Source organism: Sinocyclocheilus rhinocerous, unplaced genomic scaffold (genome assembly GCF_001515625.1).
Source record: "Sinocyclocheilus rhinocerous isolate Xijiao unplaced genomic scaffold, SAMN03320098_v1.1 scaffold1110, whole genome shotgun sequence".
NCBI classification, from domain to species: Eukaryota; Metazoa; Chordata; class Actinopteri; order Cypriniformes; family Cyprinidae; genus Sinocyclocheilus; species Sinocyclocheilus rhinocerous.
Window position 1 is genome coordinate 852,814 of NW_015653168.1, and position 19,751 is coordinate 872,564.

Sequence of the window (19,751 nt, forward strand, 5' to 3'; positions counted from 1 at the left end):
CCTGTGCGACTTTTTTTGTTTTTCTGTGGAACGCAAAATAAACAGCACTGCATGCACAAAAAAAGAGAGAGAAAACACTGAGACATTTATCAAAATATCTTCTTTTGTGTTCCACAGAAGGAACATAGTCAAACAGGTTTGGACGTACATGAGGGCGACAGGATTTTCATTTTTAGGTGAACTATCCCTTCAAGATCGGTGTGAAAAGTCAAGCCCATTAAATAACAGGGACTTCATGTTTTTTTCACCATTTTAATCAGAAAGTGGAGAGTGAACGTAAAAGGCCAAGTGGACGAGTTAATCCGAAGCGTATTCTGTAGTTTGTTGTGATCACTTTAATTTAGTCGTCTGGGCGGCGAGAGGCCTCAGGTTGCAGGGGCCGGTGAACCGTAACACCTCTGTCCTCCTTGGGTCAGAGTCCTATTACAAGCTCTTTCCCCGAGCGCGGCGGAGTGGTTTTAGAGCTTCACAAACAGCTCAGCCTTCTAAAATAAAGATGGCTCTGCTCTGAAAGGCTTTCTCTACATTCCCTCACCGCCGCTCCCTCCCCCTCCGTTCCCCTTCTCGCTGCAATCTGTCCTGCCAGCTCCCACGGTTTGTCTTTGGAAGTGATCCGTCCCCGAGCGTTCGGCAGAGCCACTCCATGTTCACATCCCCCAAGGGGCCTTCCCTGCCTGCCCACAACCCCTTGCTTTCTTTTGTCAGCCAAATGGATACCAATTAAATCAACTGTTCTCCAATTAGGATTTGGAGAGAATCTATCTTGTTCAGTGTTTCGAAAATCCCAGGCCCTGGCTCCCTATCTTTTTTCCTTTCCTCCATTCTCTACCAACCTTTCCTGGAATCGGTTACTTAGAGAGGGTGAGTGCTTATTTCCTGCAACGCGATACTCCTGAGCTCTTTTTTTTCTTTTGCCTTTTCTTTTTTTTTCTATGTTTGTACAATATGTTAACCGAATGTTTTGCCAAACATGGGTGAGATTGTATGTTGGAAGCAGTTGGAACTGTTTCACTTCGTAAAATTACTTTCATGACCTCAATTACCTGTTAATCATAGTGTAGCTTAATGGCCAGCCTGTAAAATAACGCTTGTGATCTGACTAAGTACCGCAATGAGTGAGCCAATGTGAAACGTTACCTTACTCAACATTAGTTTCTGAAACAGTAATTTTCTCAACAAAGGTCAAACAATACACATTAATAAAAACAGCGCATTCACATAAAATCCCACCATGCACACATAAATTCTCCCGCAACCACTAGAAAGCGGGACTGTGTGATAAATGAAGTGCGGTAATAAACGAAAGGGTGAGCGGTGGGCCTAGGGGTATCTTAATCTGAAGACGTGGGCCATGGAGGTGCTTGGATGCCATCCATGTCATTATTGCCTATTAACTGTGTTGAGAAAGTATGCCCTATTGTGCTCCTCATGACTGGGCGACACCCCCTCCTGCCACTCGAAATCACATCCAGCTAAACAAACCACCCAGTGAAGCTTCCAGCCGTGCACAGATTGAGACCCCATGGCCCTGGAGAATTTACAGGGCCCCTTTTCTCTCTCTCTTTCTCCTTCTTTTGATTGGTCTCATTCGCTCTCAAACTCTCTGGATTAAACTCAATACCGTGCAGCCACATGTGGAGGCTTTAGCTCCGGCCTCAATCTTCAGATTGATGAAGATTCTGCTATTGTTTGGTAAGCGTGTCAAAACATAGCACAGGCTTAGCACTTGGCTTCCTCGGGTTTACATTAGTAATTTGCACTCACTCCTCACTGCCTACCGTGTTAGAGGCTAACAACACATCTTGAATGGCAAGCGGCTCCAAAAGTGCCGTTTCTGACAAAATCTGACTTATTTATTTAAAGGGATAGTTCACACAAAAATTAAAAATCATGGACTCACCCTCATGTCGTTCCAAAACATGTATGACTTTCTTTTATCTGTGGAACATAAAAGAAGATTTTTTGGCCCCACTGACTTTTATTGTACGGAAAAAAAGGTAAACTTTTTTTTTTCCTGTTACAAAAGCATATACATATTCATTTTTGGGTGAACTATCTCTTTAAATCAGATATGTGTACACTTTATTGAATAATATGCAATAGAAAAGATGGTCCCATTCATATGGCATTACATTAAATATCATAATATCAAGGCCTGTTCATTGTACCATGAGTAGAGACTTACATATGTTGCAATAAAACTATCATTAAATGAAAATCTCGTCCATTGTTTAGACTCAATAATTCGGTTACATCGTTTGCTGACCTTCTCAATGGACATTTTGCACTAAAAGAAAATCAGGAAAGGGCAGAATAAAAGGTTGTTGTGTGCTCTGAAATAAGCAATATTGTTTTCAGATATTTATGTTTTTATACCCCTTTGATGACGAAAACCTTTCAGCCAAGCCAATGTGCTAAAATCCAAGTGATTATAAAGTTCTTAATAGCACACAGTATACATTCTTCCCACCTCTGAAGGTGCCATTCTCTGACCGGACACCTGGGAGATAGAGACATTCACAATAACAGTCTCAATCATTGTAAGAAGGCAAACTGACAGCTGAAAATCAGGAGCCATTCCTTCTCATTCATAGCGCTGGACAATGTGCTAATACAGTTGCTTGGATGCTGATCTCCCCTCAACTCTCCTGATGGCCCCCCACCTTTGATGTGTCATGTGCCTTTAATATAAGAAAGGGGCCTGATTGTGCGTCTGCAATAAAGGCCCTTTTAAGTCCATTTTGTAACAAAGATGGTAAGTGACATTGTTCAACAAGAGATTGACCTCCAGTGATCCCCTGCAGGGTGTAGGACTACAGGGGCTGTGAGGAGCGTTTGAAAGCGATGTGTAAGTTAGGTCTCAATGAGTGTTCCTCTGTCTTGTCTGGGAATATGGAAAGACCCTTTACTATTTCTACTCCTTCTCCCTCTCTCTTAACATCCAGAAATGAAAATTATGTCTCTTTTGATTACTTTTTTGTCACCACACAAACTCATTGAGCTTGTTTATATGCCATTACAATTAAAAAGGACTTTCAAGCTTTAAAAATATGTTGTGCACTGTATTACAACATATAACAACACAAAGATAATTTATTTTGTTGTTCACTAATAATCCAACCCAGTCTCAAGAGAAATTGTAACTTTTTTATGAGGCGCCAAATTCGTATGAATTCTTAGAATGTGATTTGCATGGAAGCAAAAGTTTTTTTTGTTTTTTTTTAGAAAAATGTAAGCATGAAGGTCCACCCCTAAACCTAATCATCATGGGGCATAAGCATATCGTACCAAAACGTACAAATGAGATTGTACGAATTCATAAGAATTAGCACCAATTCGCCAAACCTAAAATAGTTAGAAAGTATGTTGGATATCTTCTCCATTAGTGAGCTGTGACCAGATCATTGAGTAATTTAGTCCAGTTTTGTGAACCAAAACAATTAATTAATTTAAAATATTTATTTCAAAAGAATGATTTGTATGGCTTATGAAGAGTTGGAATACACAGAAAAAAGAAAGTCTGAGTATAAGTATGAGTATGAGTTTGGAATGACATGAGGGTCAGTAAATTATTTTCAGATATTTTTTTATTTATTTCTGGGTGCAAATAATAACAAAAAATGTTTATAATTTTACTGCAAAAACATTTTTTTTTCCTTTATGCAAGGAATAATCTAGGATAAAGAACACAGATGAGATGGACTTCATCTCTTATGTCAACTTTTGTGCACTTTGTCACTTTCGTTCACAACTCTCTCATGGACTATGACCTTAAACAATCTGTCCATCCACATTATAAATAAATCAATCATTAGATTTCAGCTCTCGGCTGTTGCAATGCTTTTCGCCAAGAAGGATGTCTGGGATATAATCATTACAGATCAGGAGACGCACAGGCCAACAAAAATAACATCTGTCTCCAGACATCCATGAACTTCCAGAGGCCTCTACCTCACAGCTGAACTCTACCACTCTCCAGTCAGGAAACCACCTGATTGTGCATTTAATGAACCCAAAAGTACAGCCTGTGTTATTCCAGCTGTGTTCTGAAGCAGGTTCTAAAGTGCATAAACACAGTGAGTAAATATTCACCGGTGCTGTAAATATGGCCTGATTAATCCAATGTACCGCACTCAATGCCAACTGATTGTATACAAGCATAAACTTCACATTTGCACATAATCACGCAGTCAGCTAAAGAGGCAATTGGTCGCTTAATCGTCTTAATTAAGGAAAGGATGTAAATTCTTGGGTAAGTCATAAACTCGCCTCTCCTCTCCTATATACACGGCCATAGCCTTTCGGCACAAATCTGCAGCCCCACTTTTACATAAGATAAATAAATGAACAATCACCGCATTTTTTCCACTGACTAATTCCAGAAGAAAAAAAATAAGAAAAAAAACAATTAAAAGCCCTTCTTCTTCCCATCCAGACCATTCCCACGCATTTCTTGGCAGAAAATTCCTGATGATCTCCAGAGGCCTTGCTTCTTTTCCAGTCTACGAGGAACTTGTCAGGAAAAGATCTACATTTCCCAGAGAGGAGTGTAGGCGAAAGTGAGAGAAGAGAGAAAGAAAGACAGAGAGCGCCTTCTTCGAGAGACACGCCGAGGACGGAAAGCGAGTGCGAGGTAGCGCGGCTATCCAAATGGGAGCAATAGCCACAGGAAGCTAGAGGAGCAGAGCGATGAGGAAGGGTAGGGCTGCAAAAGAACGGAAACATTCACCACCCAACTCCTGCAAGACTGTCATCATCTGACTTTTGCTCTTTTGAGGCAAGCGCGAATAAAGCGAGGCCATATTAAGCAAGCAATGAAAGAGATCTCCATTCCATAATCAAACTATTGTTCTTCCAACTCTGACCCAGGGAGCACAAGTGCATGGCTAATCAGTTTAACCCTTCGATACTAGACTTGACTTTTGGCAGATTCACATGATCTGTGGATGACAGCAGTGCCAGGCCCTTTCTGGGAGAACACCATTGTATATATATTGAATAAAGATAATTTGTATAATATAATATAATATAATATAAAGAAATACCAATTATAATTGAAAACTACATATTATAAAATTATAGTTTATGAACAATTACGCATATTTTCAAGAGAGAGAGAGAAAAAAAAGCTTACTGAGACAAAATACTTCGTCAAATCCCCACTTCACCTTTATTCTCAAGACAGCAACACTGTTTACTAATTCTATTTCAAGCGAAATTATTGAAAATATAATGTTACTTTGGTTGAGATCAATATATATATATGTCTTGGATTCCTAAGGAACACCTTTAAAAAGTGTTTGTCTTTGTTACTTCTGTAAGAAAAACAACCTAATTACCCTCAATAAATGCATCCAGAGAATGCCGGGCCTGCATCTCATATCTTCAGCCATGTGGTCTCCAGCCACCTTAGACCCAACACACTTCAGTTTGTCTTTATTAGGCAACAAGCAGGTTTAATCAAAGCTGGAGAGGCTGTGTACTTTCCTCCTTCTAATGTGCTATTAAGCTCTATTCGGTACGACTGAACAGTTGTCACACAAAGTGGAGAAGCCCAAAGTAATCAATGGTAGTTAAGAAGTGTAATTTATCACCTTGCCACAGGCAGGGCTGCGTGGAAGCAGGTCTAGTGCAGGCTTTTAACCCTTCGATACTAGACTTGACTTTTGGCAGATTCACATGATCTGTGGATGACAGCAGTGCCAGGCCCTTTCTGGGAGAACACCATTGCTTGCGGTACGGCAGGGCCAAAAAGCCCGGACCCCCGAGCTATACTGACCTGCCAGGGCACACCTCTGCCCGAGGGCCTGCCTTAAAACGTCAACACAAAGGCAATCTCTTAGACAGCTGCTCCCAGTCTCTCCAACTGGCACTTCTCCTTTAGAGATGACATTATCCTTATTCTAATGAGGGGTTTAGAGCTTTTGTTTTTGGATTGGTGCTGAGTTTTTGCTTTTTGACCCTAATAGGATGGTCCAGGTCAGTAGAAGTCTCTCCGGGGTCAGGGAAAGTGACAGGAGTGTCAAAACTGATTCAAACTGACGGGTGAACGAACAGGTTGGCCAGACTGGTACACATTTCGCTCCCATATTTTCTTTTACAAGGAGGGACAAACAGGCTTTACACTTTTTTGAGGTCTGATGACAGCAATCCAAAAAAAGTGATGGAAATGATTGACATGGAAAAATGGTGACAATCGAAGGGCTTCGGTTTAGACTAACAACAGTGTTTTTATTTGCATGTGACCTGTCACATGGTGGTATAATAATAAGGTTTAGGTCTTTTCAATTATAATTGACATTTCAAAAAATATATAAAAGTATATATTTAGAATTTACATAAAATATAATTATAATATATTCTATTACAGTATAATACGGTATATTGTGCAATATAATAATAAAATACCTAGTGCAGGCTGGGTACGGCTTGAACGGGAAGATCAAGTAAGGTGGCGGCAGTGGTCTTATATGGGTCAAGGCACAATTACTCTTCATCTGCCTCTTGCCATGACTACTGACAGAGGCCCAGTTCAACTGCTGCATTATCAAGGTTTATCAATAGAATTAAATTAAAAGCCATTGATTTCTACATAGGTGTTTTTTTTTCTCCTAAACTGCCATACCTTGTTGCAAACTTGGAAAAAGTTAATGAACATCTACAATAGTGCTGTCAGAGTCTACTAGTGAAATGCTTACCCGTGTGTGTGTGTGTGTGTATATATATATATATATATATGCAACATTTAAGCTGCATAAACCCCACAACTTTGTAACTTTGTGTCAGACTTGATCATATTTTCCAGCACAATTTGAGAATGATCCAAAAAGCATCTTATGCTTCACTGGAAGAACATCTGACCATCTGAGTCGCATGATCAATGTCACAAATGTACATCTTTGATTAGTTACCTAAAAATAGAGCTTCATTATGTATTTTACATTTAATGACATATAATTTCTATGTTTAAAAATCCAACTTTTTTTTCTTTTGAAGACACAACTGTTGAAAGAGTTGAAATGTACTCCCTTTTCTTAGCACTGATACCAAGCTCTCCCTCTAGTGTCTGAGACCAGCACTCTAACTTGCAAAATATTTCAGTGGACAGAAGGCTGATAATATGATTTCTCATGGGAATAAAGTTAATCAACCAGCAACCTAACATTTGAATTGTTTTCACATATTGTAATAAGAAAACTGTAATAACTGATGATTGTCTACGCAGTTTTGAGTTTTAACTGGGGTTCATAGTGGTTCTTGGCTAGTTGTATTTAAGAAACCAGTTTTAACTTTGCAGTGGTGACCCAACACAATACAAAAATGCTGAAATATGCTAATATCACCACAAACTGCACTGGACCAAAAATATGGGTCCAACTTTAGTTTGGAGACAAATTCTCACTACAATCTAACCATTAACTATGACATCTTTTTTCCCCCTCCTTATTTAATAGTTAGTATGGCAATTGTTAAGTTTAAGGGGATATAAAATATGGTCAGGCAGAATAAGGCATTACTATGTGCTTTATAAGTACTAATAAACAGCAAATATGCTAGTAATATGCATGCTAATAAGCAAGCAACTACTTAATAGTAAGAACTGATTCCTAAACTAAAGTGTTACCAAAATCCTAAATCCTAGTACATCCCTACAACTTTATTTTATTTTATTCTATTCCTATTCTATCTATAGCACACCTGTACATACAATTTATTCTTTTTTTGTGGTTTATATTTATGCATGTGTATTTTATCCATATCTTATTTTTATTATCTGTGTGTTGTTGTTGTCTCCGTGTACTGGAAGCTTGTGACACTATAACAAATTCCTTGTATGTGCAAACATACTTGGCAATAAAGCTCTTTCTGCTTCTGATTCTGAAATATGGAAAATTGCTTATATTAATTGTTTAAATTTGTAAACCATATCTAAATGTCTTTTTTTTAAATTCTGATGGCTTCATGCTCTGAGCAGCCAATAATTCACTGCATAAAGCCATATTTATCCTCATTTCAGTGTGCAATTATTGTAGCCTGTGTTGTATTTTCTTTAACTTGTATAGTTTTGTTTGTGAATTGGGACCTGCCCATGCTGATATTAACATTTAACATTGCTTTTGTCTGCTGTTTGTGACCTTTTGTGTTAATTTTATTATAAAGAAATAAAGCTCAGGGCTATAGAATGAAAAAAAAAAAAAAACTACTGCTTTTTATCTTTTATGACAATTATTCACATGGCAATGGTTTTGTTGATAATTATTAACGTGACCACAGTTTTGGCAGGGTAATTCTAGGCTACACCATTAATTCTTATAAAATTATACAAGCAAAACTTCAAAATTAAATTAATGAACAAATTATTATAGCAACAATAAACACTCTGTTTTTGAACATGAACCAGAAAAGACAAAGAATACAGTTTATCCACCAGATGCAGCATGTCACAACTGACTGCTCACAGTCAACTCCAAATGTCAGAAGATGACAGAGGTGGTTTTAGCTGAGCGGAAGTGATGCTTGAGAATGCCCAAGATATACAGCAGCATTAATGGCTACGCTAAGAACAAAGCGATTTGTGGCCCAACCCAACAAATGTAAGAGCAATGAAACAGAGGTGACCTCTTGTCTCCTTACCCTGCCTCGCTGTCATCACATGAACCGCACTGAGAAAAGAGGATCAGTTCTCAGCACACTGGTTAATGACCTTGATTTTAACATAATTGCATCCGTTCCTTGCGTCGCATCATTTGGAATGTTGTGTGCGTCACGTCATTTGGATTACCGAATAAGCTGAGCACAAGTAATGCGTGGAAGTATTGTCTCCGAATGCCGTGTGCAGAACTTAAAACAAATGATGTCCTACAATTACCCACAAATCACAGCGCACATGAATGGTCAGAGCCAGAGGTGAAAGAGGGGCTATTAAAAAAAATAAAAAGTTAAAAGAGACTGGGAAAAAAGAAGAAGAAAAATTTCAATTTCAACTGCATTATTATTTTCATTAATCATAGCCCTGCCTTAGCCCTTATCCTTATGCCTTAGCTAGAGATCTATTATACGCCCCATTTAGCCCCAGCCATATTACCTCATATGTTTTCCCGGCTGACCAAATAAGACTTAAGAGATAAAACAATTTACTGTTCATTATGAGCCATGTCACTGGAATCAATCTATTAACCTGCGTTAACTGGGACGGGGGAAGCAGAGAGCTTACAGCCTTGCCTGACAGCAGAGGGAAATGGATATTTATATATTAGATATCCACGATCATAAAGAGAGGTGGGAATTCAATACCCCCCACCCCACCCCATCATTCCCATCCCGGCTCCCCCTACCTCAGTGGATGGCTTTATTTTCCCGGTGGCCGAGGCGCCCTCCTCTCGCCTTCACGCAGCCCCTGACCTGTGAAAGATTCTAACAAATTAGCTTCTATTGTGGAGCCAAAGGTGCCATCAATGAGGGGACGCTCGGCTGAGTCTAAAGTATGATGGGAGAGAGCGGGCGGCAGAGCAAAGAGCCCTGACGTGATTGAATTAACCCTTTGTGGAGAATGTGCCTGTTAAAAATGGGAAGGTTTAGGGAAGGTTTAAAAAGGTTGAGACCGGTGCCTGCTCCGGCTACAGTGAGAACGCGATCCATACCACAGCCATTTTTGAACGTCGGGTCGTGAATGTAATGATGTTGCTTTTGTTACCATCTCCTATCGATCTATGGAAAAGCATCAAAAACATTAAGATAATTGTCGTTGGGTGCTCAATACTGTGCTTTTATTTTAAAATTACATTTTGAGTGCTCGTACAGTACTGTATGTGTTCCTGGATTCAATACATTTACGTAAACTCAGCACACCCATTGATCGCAATTTTATAAGAAAACCCTATAGAAATGTAGCTGAAATTGGACTAAAATAAAAGGACTTTGTGTAATCGCCTCTCAGCTTTGCTGAACTATCTATCTGTCTGTCTATCTATCTGTCCACATCTACCCAGCTAACAGGGAACATTCTCAGAATTTGGCGTTCTAGCAAGGTTCTCTAAACTTTCTAGTAGGATAATCATCTAGAGTTTTTTAAAACATTACTATTTGTTTCAAAATGTTCAGAGAGCATTCACTTAACATTTGCAAAACCAAGAAAATTTGTTTCTAAAAAAAAAAAAAAAATGGACGTTTTAAATGTTCAAATAACATTCAGAATTAATATTTTTATAACTGAAAGTGTTAGTTCCCAAAAATGAAAATTATATAATTAATTACTCACCCTCATGCTGGTCCAAACCCCTCGTAAGAGAATACTTTTTGTGTGCAAAGAAAACAAAAATAAAGACTTTATTCAGTGATTTGAATAACAATTTGCACTGCGCCTTGTTTACAAGCAGAGAAATGCACACACATGCATCGTGGTACTCTCGTGAAAGGCGGTGCCCGGAAGAGAAGAAATCGTTGAATAATGTTGCTATTTTTGTTTCCTTTTTGCACACAAAAATATTCTCGTAGCTTTATAACATTACTGTTGAACCACTGATGTCACATGGACTATTTTAACGATGTTTTTACCACCTTACTGTGCCTTGAACATGTCAGAAAGCTCTCGGATTTCATTAAAAATATCCTAATTTGTTTTCCAAAGAGGAACTTTGTAATTAATGGCAGAATTTTCATTTTTGGGTGAACTATCCCTTTTTGGAAACGTTAACAGGATGTCTTTAGAATACATTTTTGTTAGCTGAGCATTCATCTATCTGTCTGTCTACATCTATTTAGCTAACAGGGACTGTTCTCAGAATTTAGCTAATGTTCTAGCAAAGTTCTCTACCTTCCTAGAACGTTATGAACCAACATTCGTGAACAATTTATGAACGTTATGAATGTTCTTCCAGTAAGATCAATAGGACATTCATTAAAATCTATCTATCTATCTATCTATCTATCTATCCATCTTGAATGGTCATACCTTTTCAACTTTACTGTATGTATATCTGGATTCATCTATCTTGAATGGTCATACTTTTTCAACCTTACTGTATGTATATCTGGATTCAATGATTCAATTGATTGCCTTTTTTATAAGAAAAACCTATGCAAACGTGGTTGAAATTGCACTGAAATAAAGGGACCTTCAGTAACCACCTTATTTAAATCTTTTTCTTTTTGTAAATGAATTTCAAACAACCATACATGCACTACAATGCACTTACTGATCGACGCTCTCTCAATACGTCTGCATTCACACAGCCAAATATAGCTGAAACAGGGTGATTCAGAAAGCGCTTAATCACCTAGAAAAGCACTGTTTCTTCCCAACCAATCAGCTGCTGCGCTTTTCCAGGCTTGAACTTATTGACGTATCCATGTATCGATGGTCTAGTGAAAAGGCTCATATTTGTATGATAATGAATGTTTGAACTGTGTGTATAAAAGGTCAGGCATCACCTGCCACCCCTTTAAGTGTCTCAATAAGCACATTCCTATTAAAAAGGGGAAGGGTGATTGTGTTTGCCTACCGTGTATTAACCTTACAAGCTTGTGTGTTTGCATTATTCATATCAACCCACACTATCATGGCTGCTCTCACCCCCAAGTTTGTTTTCCATTCTTGTCTCAAACATTCACATTGACCTAGTTCTTTTCTAATATTCAAGAGGTCTTATTTGGTTAATTTCAAAAAGTAGTATGTGGCGTATCAAAATATACAGGGGTAGAAGTGCTTAGCGACCACAAATAGGCCTGTTTGTGACTGTCTGATTAGTGTTAATATATAAACAACATCAAACTGGGATTCATTAAAATAATTTGAAACTGTGCTAAACAAGCTATGTCAGTGAGTGGGCCTCAGGGCACGTCAGCGCATCTCTGATCCGTACACTGTTTCCACCCACACACGCACACAATCACATGCATCCACACGAATGCCAGGGATAGAGCGCTGGACAGAGCTGCCTCAGGTAACTTGATGACTGTCAGGGGAGTGAAACCTTACGTAAAGATCAATACGTTCTGAAATGAACCTGCAGATGCAGTTCTGGGCAGTAGGTGTGCATGCTAAGTCTGATTAGCATTAAGCATTAATTATTTTGGTGTGTTAAAATGTTAAACATATCATATTAAAAAGTGAAACAGTAGGATAATATATGACAAGACTATAAGTGATGGATTGCAATTTGTGATGCAACATGCTATATGTTAAAGTGTTACGTTAGTGGTAATGCAGCTTCACATTTGTTTTGATGGCTTGGTTCAAACCCAAGTTTGAGTACACCCACCTCCGACTGCCCCCGCAGGTCTCTTTTCACATCTTCTTATTTGACTCGGAACAATCAACACACCACAGTGTGTACTAGTAATAACCATTTACCGGTGCACATAAGTGACTATTAAAAAAAAAAATGTATAGAATGGTTGTACAGAATTATCTGGTCTTTAATATAAATAATGCTTTCAAAATATTAGCTAAAAAAAAAAAGAATGTTCATAGAACGTTTTTATCGAAACTTTTTAGTTGGATGTTCCTCTAACATTTTTTAAATGTTACTACATGTTTCAGAAAATTCAGAGTGCATAAAAAAAAATAATAAATAAAAACGACATTTTGAACGTTCAGAGATCATATAGAAATAAATATGTTAATAAATAAATAATTTTATGGGACTTAATGGGAATGTTAGTTGTTCAATCTATCTATCTATCTATCTATCTATCTATCTATCGTTCACTTGTTCAATCGTTCCATCTATTTATCAATGGTTCTATCAATCATTCTGTTGTTGGTCTATCTATCTATCTATCTATCTATCTATCTATCTATCTATCTGTCTGTCTGTCTGTCTGTCTGTCTGTCTATCTATCTACTCAAGTAGAGACGATTCTAGCTATTAAAAATTCAAGTACAAATCAATTGTGTACATGAATGTTGTATTCTTAGCTTTGCCTCAACAGACGGTATAGCGAACATTACTGTGAACTTCTTTTACAGTCAATTTTCTCCAACTACAGTCAGAGCAAAAGTTTGAGGAAAATAAACTCAAATGGACCCCACCAACGAGTTCAAATCCTTCATCTGCTCAACTCAGAGCAATGCCAATAATGCCATCTGGTCTAATGAAGGGTCACAAAAGCAATAACAGTGAAAATTGTGCTTGTGCTGGGCATTATTAGTCTATCTACATGTGAAGTCATCGGCTGGCCAAACATTAAGATGTTTACATTGACTCTTAACAGAACAGCTCTGTCCCAAAAGTTCTTGCTCATTTTCCAATTAAATCTACAACAGATTTTATAGAACTACCAAGCGTGGGAACGCTGCACAGTCACCCATTTATTTTTCATTCTCTTTTCTCTTAACCAGAAGATAAAACTAGGAGAGGCCAGTTGAAATAAATAATCTTGTTTACTTGAAAAGGTTAAATAAGCAGCGGGAGCGCTAATCCAGTTTGCATGGAGGAATGTTGAAAGAAAATAGCAATATTTCTGATGTGAGTTCCCACAGCTGAAGGACAGTGCGGCAGACATTTATTTTTGCATGGCTGGGGAAGGTCACCTCTTGTGATATTCTTATTTATTAATTTAATGCCGTAATAAATTTGTTTGAAATGGATGCTCTGGATGCTCACTCAACTTGGGAGGTTACACAAAAATTTGATCCAGAACAGGATAAGATTTTTTTATTTTTTGCTGCTCTGCAAGTAATTTATTTTCTTAACCTTGGGATGGAAAACATGAACAGCTCAAGGCATGGACCTGCTCCAATTTGAATTCATTCTGTTATATTAAACTCATTTACCCTTTTCACCAATTTGCTGTATTTACAAATCATTCTTCATAATGGAAGTATACCCTCAATATTACTCTAAGACTTGGATTGTGGATGCTCTGGATGCTCACTCAACTTCGGAGGTTACACAAAAATTTGATCCACAACAGGATAAGATTTTTTTATTTTTTGCTGCTCTTCAAGTAATTTATTTTCTTAACCTTGGGATGGAAAACATGAACAGCTTAAGGCATGGACCTGCTCCAATTTGAATTCATTCTGTTATATTAAACTCATTTACCCTTTTCACCAATTTGCTGTATTTACAAATCATTCTTCATAATGGAAGTATACCCTCAATATTACTCTAAGACTTGGATTGTTTATTCAGTAGGAGGGTTCACTGCACCAGTGGTCTCATGTTAGTCTAGTTCAGGGTAAAACAGCTTTATGATTCCATGTTTTTTTCACAAGCTCAAAAGTCAATTTTTTTTGTTTGTCTGTTTGTGAGCCATTGCGAGAGCCATCTCAGAGGAGAAAACCGAATGCAAAGTGTGACAATCAAACAAATTCAAAGGAAGGAGTGAAGCCGTGGTGACATGAAATGGCTTTTGACGCAGCACTTTTAAGAGTGCCGATAAGCATCCTCTTGTGTCTGTCAAATATATTCAAGCCCATGCATCCTCGCTTTTACTGAAGTGCAACGAGAGTTGGGGGAAATGAGTATGAAATGACCTTTTTGTGTGTCTGTGAATGTGTGCATATGTTTGAAGATGAGACAAGGTGCTTGCCTAATCCCAAGTTCCTTTGCGATTGGTGTTGCAAATGTCTCCATCTGGGCTAATCTTCTTTTTCTCATGCCTTGTGAGGCCTTCAGAGTTAACGTGACATTTCCAGAAAATTAGCCTTTCAAGTGACCTAAGTGGCTGTCTGTGTATTTAGAGATAGGGGGGACAGATAGCTTCTCCTTGTTTGTTTATTCAAGCCGCTTCTGGAAACCTTGAGGTTCGCGCTGTCTGCCACAATGCTCTCTATAAATTCATATTCTTTTTATAAATGTAGGACTCGCATTTGCCACGTGTGGTTGCACAAAATTGCACCCAGCTCATACCTCTTTTGAAGTACATACAAATTTAGTGGATAGTTAGAATGGTTTCAATTGTTTGGTGCGAATATGCGATCAAAGAGTGCACGGTATCCGTCCTTATCCATGAACTCTTCTAAGGTGAAATACCAATACTAGAAGCCTAGATTTGAACTATTTATCATTCCCAGTCACAGAATTTTCTATATTTGTTGTCTACATTTTTAGAAGGCCATTGCTTTTCACAGAATCTCGCCTCTGTGTGTACCCAATTATTTGAGAACAAACCATGTACTTCAGAAAATAAGAAATTATTATTTTGCTATTTGATATATTATGAATTATGATGTATAATAATTTTTAGAATGTTAACTAAAAGTACCAAAAGTAGCTCAACTGTTTCCGATGATTAGCATGAAAAAATGTGACAGTACTTGACATTTCTGAAAAACTATATTTACAATTGATAGATAGACAGACACAAAGACAGATACAGTAGATAGACAGATAGACAAATAGACAGATGATAGATAGATAGATAGATAGATAGATAGATAGATGTTAATTTTATATGCAATTCAAGGACATATATTTATGCAAATTTAGGCCCTTTTTTGAGTGTTCATTTTAAACAGTGAACAAATACTGTATATCATCTGATAGTTTATATGAAATTCCATTTTCAAAATGTTAGCTTGACAATCAATTAAATTATGAGTAGCTAGTAGCTTCCCCTACACTGCACCTAATTTCAAAAGTCAGAAAGTGAATCTAAAAATGCAATCCTGTAACTTCACGTAAAGGTAGAGTTTAGCCTCCCCCTTCAAACACTATTTTTAAACATCACCGTTTTGCGGTGCAGGACCCCAGACACTTATCACAGCGGAGCGGGGGATGTGGCACATGGAAATGGGTTTAGATAGAAAATTAAGTTCAAAGGTCACATGGCCCGGTCTGAAGGGTAACAGCAGATGAAATGTGGCTATTTGTATTAAGCCAAGACTGATTTCATCTGGCCTGGAAAAGGTCAGTGTGACATGAAAAAGGGATTCGTTTTCATTGGTGCTAGCGTGGCTGCTTTGCTCTCTAGGCGCCTGTGTTTACTTGCGTATTTACACTTGGGCTTACTAACCATGTCATTATTCACTCGACAACAGCTTCTTCTTCAGGCTGCAAGCTATGGCCATCTGCTTTACGATTAAACATGTTTGGACTTTTGTACAATGGCTCAAGCTCTTTGATCTTAATGCAGATCGCTGTCTGATGTACTTTTATTATTTCCACTGTTTTCTCTTTCAGGTGATGGAAAAAAATGCTACCCTATTCGCACATCCATTTTGAAATAGCCTTCATTCCCCTTTTTAAACCCGTGATATTCAGGTATTATTATTAGCAAACGAAATGAAAATGGCATTGGATGCTCAACGTAGGTTGAGTTTACCCAAGGAAATATATATGCCTTATGCCCTTAGCTGCACAACCACAAAGGGGAAAATAAATAAGGGCAAGACAGGATCTCACACTGCCGTCTCGCCTTTAGGGGACCGGGAGTGTGGAGAGGACACTGGGGTCAGAGCAGTTTGATTTGTATCTGGGGTCCTGTGGGATGGAGGAATACACCAGACCGATGCAAGCGAGGTGCCTCATAGCAACCCCAATGCACCCAAACAATAAGCCAGGATGCTGCTAGATGAATGAGGCCCATGTTCGGCCATCACTTGCTGTAGGGTTTAGGTGCGATGGAAGCCTTTGAACATGGGCATAGCAGATGCTGGTCGAAATCAATAACTGGGTTTCAAAAGAATTTGTGCGCACTCTAATGCAACTACATTTACATACATAAACTGAACTTAGTAGAATGAGACAGACCGCTTTGGGTATGTGATATGTATTATGACTACCTTAAAGGGTTAGTTCATAATTTAATCACCCTCATGTCGTTCCAAACCTGTATTACTGTGAAAACAAAAGAAGATATTTTGAAGGACGAAACTAAACAGGACCCCTCTGACTTATGGACAAATGGATTCATCAATTATGAAACAACTTAAATTCAGCTATAAGCAGCTCTACAGAAGACGATGGTGTCGAAAAGCTAGTCACCTCAGTGTTGATTCAATTCAGTTCAATAACAGTATCAATGTTGCGAAATAGTCAATTATGAAACAAATATGATTCAGCTATAACAGCTCTACTGAAGACAATAGTGTCATCATTCAACTCAATTAAGTTTAAATTAATAGTTCACTCAAAAATTTACATTTGCTGAAAATTTACTCAACCTCAGGCCATCCAAGATTTAGATGAGTTTGTTTCATCACTGGAACAGATCTGGAGAAATTTAGCATTGCATCATTTTCTTACAAATAGATCCTCTGCAGTGAATGGGTGTCGTCAGAGTGAGAGTAAACAGCTGATAAAAAAACACCACAAGTATTCCACACAAATCCTTTAATTAATGCACTGTAAAGTGAAAGGTTGCATGTTTGTTATAAACAAATCCATCAAGACATTTTTGTACATGAAATGGTTGCTTCTGGGTAAAGTCCTCTCTCCATAATATTGCTTTCCTAAGTGAAAAAAAGTCATCTAAACATATATGTATAGGGTATGGACTTTTTCACTGGAGGACGTATTATCATGGATTACGGGTATTTTAACAGACACATACAAACATGTAGCATTTGGCTTCACAACACTGGAGTCGTGTTGATCACTTGTGGATTATTGTGATGTTTTTATCAGCTCTTTAGACTCTGACGGCACCCATATACTGCAGAGGATCCATCAACATCTTGGATTGCCTAAGGGTGCAAAAAGATTTCTGCAAATCTTCATTTTTGGGTAAATTATTCCTCCCGGTTTTGTTCTCAACTGATAGTGTCAGTGCAGTCAAATCGACAATATTTAGTATCTAAGCCAAAGACAACAGGATCCCAAACTCCATCAGGTGACAGAGGTTAAGTAAATGACTTTCATTTTTGAGTGAAATATCACTTTGAAAAAGACAAGTGTGCGTGCAGATATGCATTGTCACTCCATGTATTTAATTTCAGTCGGCACTTGGCAGTATACTATAAACGCAATGCTTTTTCAAGACTTGATCAAATTACATTGAGAATGAGAGTGATTTTAATCCAGCCAATTAATGAATGTGGGAGAGGTGGAGGGGGCAGGGTGGTGTGGAGGAGCTCAGGCAACAGCAAAACTAGGCCAGGCTGGCAGAAGAGTGATTTGGCGCATTAGACTCCTGGTGGGATGTTTTCTCTGAAATATGCAGCCACACACCCTACCTTTTTGTGGATCAGGCATACATTAGCAGGTACAGTAATCAAAGGCAGTTTAGCCTCAGACCATCCCCCAACTCACGCTTTTTACCCCACCCGACATATGCCTATAACCCGATGACTATAAATTTATTGGACACCCGTGTTGTGAAACAAGGGGAGTAATTAACAGCACAGACGGGAAACGTGCAATCACCTTGCAGGGCTTGGGCATCTGAGTATGTGGTCTCTTTCATTTTAATTAAAAGAACACCATGAGTATGCTACTGAAAAGGTACAAAGAAAGGTCAGTGTCTTAGCAAATTATATGGTTTGCACGACCCGTCCCACTGAGTTCTGAGCTCACTGATTCATTGTGCCCCTCCCACATCTTAATGAGTCAACACAGTAATGAAGAAAGTCCTCTCACTGTTGTCAAATGCAATTCAGGACAAACTATTAAAGTGAAGGTGTTGTGGTGCAATGGTTAAAAAGTCATTAAACATTGTACAGCCCAGAAAAAAAATCTAAATATTGATGTATATTACAGTATATCCCACACAAGAATGCTATTACAAATATTATGTATTTGCCTCCTCAAGCATAAATGATTTTTGTAGTCTTTTGTAATAGTTGTGTATGAGTCAATTGTTCTGAGCAGTAAAGCTGCATCTCAGCACTGAGTCACAGTACAAACAACTCAAACATGATACTGGGAAACAAAAAAAAACTTGCAGGACCTGGAGGTTTTTTGTTATGAACAGTGGGCAGCTTGACTGCTCAGAACAAACCACATGCATTGACACTTGAGGAGGCAACACACAATATTAAGAATCAAGCTATTATAAGCATTTTAACAGGATAATGTGTGTAAATTCATATATTGTGGAGTGTATAAATCTATAAATGTCTTTGTCAAAAAAGTAAAATAATATGCTTTTATATCGTCTTTATTATTACAGATTATTATAATATTATATTTATATATCTATATTTATTACACACCTATGTTCAACAAGGCTGCATTTATTTAATTAAAAATACAGTAAAACAGTAATACTGTGAAAAATTATTACAATTAAAAAATGTTTTCTATTTTACTATATTTTCAAATGTAATTTATTCCTGTGATGACAAAGCTGGGTTTTTTTGCAACCATGATTCCAGTCTTCAGGGTTACATTATCCTTCAGAAAATATTCTAATATTCTGATTTGGTGCTGAATTATTATTATTAATATTGCTTCAAATTATTATTAATGTTGAAAACAGTTTTGCTGCTTAATATTTTTGTGGAAATTATGATACTTTTTTCAGAATTCTTTGACGAAATGGATATCTTTAACAACATTACAAATGCCTTTATTGTCACTTTTGATCAATTTAAAGTATCCTTGCTAAATAAAAGTATTTAAAAAGTAAGTAAGAATATCTTACTTTACACTAACAACTTTGAAATGGTAGTATACAATAACAGTATATATAATACAATAATTTAAATAATTAATTTTGCCCATTATATTCAGATATACAGCATTTACACCGTCCACTAAGGGGTTTTCACAGTTCAGCAGTGTTTATAGCATCTCACCCTCATATTCTCTCACCTTCTCTGCGCACAAGGTCATTACAATCCCAATATAATGGCACAAGGC